Source organism: Hylobates moloch, unplaced genomic scaffold, assembly GCF_009828535.3.
Source record: "Hylobates moloch isolate HMO894 unplaced genomic scaffold, HMol_V3 SCAFFOLD_14, whole genome shotgun sequence".
In the NCBI taxonomy this organism is placed as follows: domain Eukaryota; kingdom Metazoa; phylum Chordata; class Mammalia; order Primates; family Hylobatidae; genus Hylobates; species Hylobates moloch.
The window spans coordinates 52,726,300-52,730,965 of record NW_026652289.1 but is presented as its reverse complement, the minus strand read 5'-3'; the positions used below and the strand labels follow the sequence as shown (position 1 = coordinate 52,730,965).

At 39.6% G+C, this 4,666-nt stretch overlaps 1 protein-coding gene across 17 annotated transcripts in view; it reads right to left on the bottom strand.

Annotated features, from left to right (window-relative positions):
* Positions 1–4,666, bottom strand: part of NRG4 (neuregulin 4) — a 147,840-nt gene that overhangs the window by 90,656 nt on the left and 52,518 nt on the right. The window lies entirely within an intron of this gene.

Genomic DNA, 4,666 nt, shown 5'->3' with positions numbered 1-4,666 from the left:
ATGAGTGAGAACATGCGGTGTTTGGTTTTTTGTCCTTGCGATAGTTTACTGAGAATGATGTTTTCCAGTTTCATCCATGTCCCTACAAAGGACACGAACTCATCATTTTTTATGGCTGCATAGTATTCCATGGTGTATATGTGCCACATTTTCTTAATCCAGTCTATCGTTGTTGGACATTTGGGTTGGTTCCAATTCTTTGCTATTGTAAATAGTGCCGCAATAAACATACGTGTGCATGTGTCTTTATAGCAGCATGATTTATAGTCCTTTGGGTATATACCCAGTAATGGGATGGCTGGGTCAAATGGTATTTCTAGTTCTAGATCCCTGAGGAATCGCCACACTGACTTCCACAATGGTTGAACTAGTTTACAGTCCCACCAACAGTGTAAAAGTGTTCCTATTTCTCCACATCCTCTCCAGCACCTGTTGTTTCCTGACTTTTTAATGATGGCCATTCTAACTGGTGTGAGATGGTATCTCACTGTGGTTTTGATTTGCATTTCTCTGATGGCCAGTGATGATGAGCATTTCTTCATGTGTTTTTTGGCTGCATAAATGTCTTCTTTTGAGAAGTGTCTGTTCATGTCCTCTGCCCACTTTTTGATGGGGTTGTTTGTTTTTTTCTTGTAAATTTGTTTGAGTTCATTGTAGATTCTGGATATTAGCCCTTTGTCAGATGAGTAGGTTGCAAAAATTTTCTCCCATTCTGTAGGTTGCCTGTTCACTCTGATGGTAGTTTCTTTTGCTGTGCAGAAGCTCTTTAGTTTAATGAGATCCCATTTGTCGATTTTGGCTTTTGTTGCCATTGCTTTTGGTGTTTTAGACATGAAGTCCTTGCCCACGCCTATGTCCTGAATGGTATTGCCTAGGTTTTCTTGTAGGATTTTAATGGTTTTAGGTCTAACATTTAAGTCTTTAATCCATCTTGAATTAATTTTTGTATAAGGTGTAAGGAAGGGATCCAGTTGCAGCTTTCTACATATGGCTAGCCAGTTTTCCCAGCACCATTTATTAAATAGGGAATCCTTTCCCCATTTCTTGTTTTTGTCAGGTTTGTCAAAGATCAGATAGTTGTAGATATGCGGCATCATTTCTGAGGGCTCTGTTCTGTTCCATTGGTCTATATCTCTGTTGTGGTACCAGTACCATGCTGTTTTGGTTACTGTAGCCTTGTAGTATAGTTTAAAGTCAGGTAGCGTGATGCCTCCAGCTTTGTTCTTTTGGCTTAGGATTGACTTGGCGATGCGGGCTCTTTTTTGGTTCCATATGAACTTTAGAGTAGTTTTTTCCAATTCTGTGAAGAAAGTCATTGGTAGCTTGATGGGGATGGCATTGAATCTGTAAATTACCTTGGGCAGTATGGCCATTTTCACGATATTGATTCTTCCAACCCATGAGCATGGAATGTTCTTCCATTTGTTTGTATCCTCTTTTATTTCATTGAGCAGTGGTTTGTAGTTCTCCTTGAAGAGGTCCTTCACATCCCTTGTAAGTTGGATTCCTAGGTATTTTATTCTCTTGGAAGCAATTGTGAATGGGAGTTCACTCATGATTTGGCTCTCTGTCTGTGATTGGTGTACAAGAATGCTTGTGATTTTTGTACATTGATTTTGTATCCTGAGACTTTGCTGAAGTTGCTAATCAGCTTAAGGAGATTTTGGGCTGAGACAATGGGGTTTTCTAGATATACAATCATGTCATCTGCAAACAGGGACAATTTGACTTCCTCTTTTCCTAGTTGAATACCCTTTATTTCCTTCTCCTGCCTGATTGCTCTGGCCAGAACTTCCAGCACTATGTTGAATAGGAGCGGTGAGAGAGGGCATCCCTGTCTTGTGCCAGTTTTCAGAGGGAATGCTTCCAGTTTTTGCCCATTCAGTATGATATTGGCTGTGGGTTTGTCATAGATAGCTCTTATTATTTTGAGATACGTCCCATCAATACCTAATTTATTGAGAGTTTTTAGCATGAAGGTTGTTGAATTTTGTCAAAGGCCTTTTCTGCATCTATTGAGATAATCATGTGGTTTTTGTCTTTGGTTCTGTTTATATGCTGGATTACATTTATTGATTTGCATATGTTGAACCAGCCTTGCATCCCAGGGATGAAGCCCACTTGATTATGGTGGATAAGCTTTTTGATGTGCTGCTGGATTCGGTTTGCCAGTATTTTATTGAGGATTTTTGCATCAATGTTCATCAAGGATATTGGTCTGAAATTCTCTTTTTTGGTTATGTCTCTGCCAGGTTTTGGTATCAGGACGATGCTGGCTTCATAAAATGTGTTAGGGAGGATTCCCTCTTTTTCTATCGATTGGAATAGTTTCAGAAGGAATGGTACCAGTTCCTCCTTGTACCTCTGGTAGAATTCAGCTGTGAATCCATCAGGTCCTGGACTCTTTTTGGTTGGTAAGCTATTGATTATTGCCACAATTTCAGAACCTGTTATTGGTCTATTCAGAGATTCAACTTCTTCCTGGTTTAGTCTTGGGAGGGTGTATTTGTCGAGGAATTTATCCATTTCTTCTAGATTTTCTAGTTTATTTGCATAGAGGTGTTTGTAGTATTCTCTGATGGTAGATTGTATTTCTGTGGGATCGGTGGTGATATCCCCTTTTTCGTTTTTTATTGCATCTATTTGATTCTTCTCTCTTTTCTTCTTTATTAGTCTTGCTAGCGGTCCATCAATTTTGTTGATCTTTTCAAAAAACCAGCTCCTGGATTCATTAATTTTTTGAAGGGTTTTTTGTGTCTCTATTTCCTTCAGTTCTGCTCTGATTTTAGTTATTTCTAGCCTTCTGCTAGCTTTTGAATGTGTTTGCTCTTGCTTTTCTAGTTCTTTTAATTGTGATGTTAGGGTGTCAATTTTGGATCTTTCCTGCTTTCTCTTGTGGGCATTTAGTGCTATAAATTTCCCTCTACACACTGCTTTGAATGTGTCCCAGAGATTCTGGTATGTTGTGTCTTTGTTCTCGTTGGTTTCAAAGAACATCTTTATTTCTGCCTTCATTTCATTATGTACCCAATAGTCATTCAGGAGCAGGTTGTTCAGTTTCCATGTAGTTGAGCGGTTTTGAGTGAGTTTCTTAATCCTGAGTTCTAGTTTGATTGCACTGTGGTCTGAGAGACAGTTTGTTATAATTTCTGTTCTTTTACATTTGCTGAGGAGAGCTTTACTTCCAACTATGTGGTCAATTTTGGAATAGGTGTGGTGTGGTGCTGAAAAAAATGTATATTCTGTTGACTTGGGGTGGAGAGTTCTGTAGATGTCTATTAGGTCCACTTTATGTAGAGCTGAGTTCAATTCCTGGATATCCTTGTTAACTTTCTGTCTCGTTGATCTGTCTAATGCTGACAGTGGGGTGTTAAAATCTCCCATTATTATTGTGTGGGAGTTTAAGTCCCTTTGTAGGTCACTGAGGACTTGCTTTATGAATCTGGGTGCTCCTGTGTTGGGTGCATATATATTTAGGATAGTTAGCTCTTCTTGTTGAATTGATCCCTTTACCATTATGTAATGGCCTTCTTTGTCTCTTTTGATCTTTGTTGGTTTAAACTCTATTTTATCAGAGACTAGGATTGCAACCTCTGCCTTTTTTTGTTTTCCATTTGCTTGATAGATCTTCCTCCATCCCTTTATTTTGAGTCTATGTGTGTCTCTGCACGTGAGATGGGTTTCCTGAATACAGCACACTGATGGGTCCTGACTCCTTATCCAGTTTGCCAGTCTGTGTCTTTTGATTGGAGCATTTAGCCCATTTACATTTAACGTTAATATTGTTATGTGTGAATCTGATCCTGTCATTATGATGTTAGTTGGTTATTTTGCTCGTTAGTTGCTATTGTTTTTTCCTAGCCTCGATGGTCTTTACAATTTGGCATGTTTTTGCAGTGGCTGGTACCGGTTGTTCCTTTCCATGTTTAGTGCTTCCTTCAGGAGCTCTTTTAGGGCAGGCCTGGTGGTGACAAAATCACTCAGCGTTTGCTTGTCTGTAAAGTATTTTATTTCTCCTTCACTTATGAAGCTTAGTTTGGCGGGATAGCAAATTCTGGGTTGAAAATTCTTTTCTTTAAGAATGTTGAATATCGGCCCCCACTCTCTTCTGGCTTGTAGAGTTTCTGCTGAGAGATCAGCTGTTAGTCTGATGGGCTTCCCTTTGTGGGTAACCCGACCTTTCTGTCTGGCTGCCCTTAACATTTTTTCCTTCATTGCAACTTTGGTGAATCTGACAATTATGTGTCTTGGAGTTGCTCTTCTCGAGGAGTATCTTTGTGGCGTTCTCTGTATTTCCTGAATCTGAATGTTGGCCTGCCTTGCTAGATTGGGGAAGTTCTCCTGGATAATATCTTGCAGAGTGTTTTCCAACTTGGTTCCATTCTCCCCATCATTTTCAGGTACACCAATCAGACGTAGGTTTGGTCTTTTCACATAGTCCCAAATTTCTCGGAGGCTTTGTTCATTTCTTTTTATTCTTTTTTCTCTAAACTTCCCTTCTCTCTTCATTTCATTCATTTCATCTTCCATCAGCGATACCCTTTCTTCCAGTTGATCGCATCTGCTACTGAGGCTTCTGCAATCTTCGCGTAGTTCTCGAAACTTGGCTTTCAGCTCCATCAGCTCCTTTAAGCCCTTCTCTCCATTGGTTATTCTAGTTATCCAT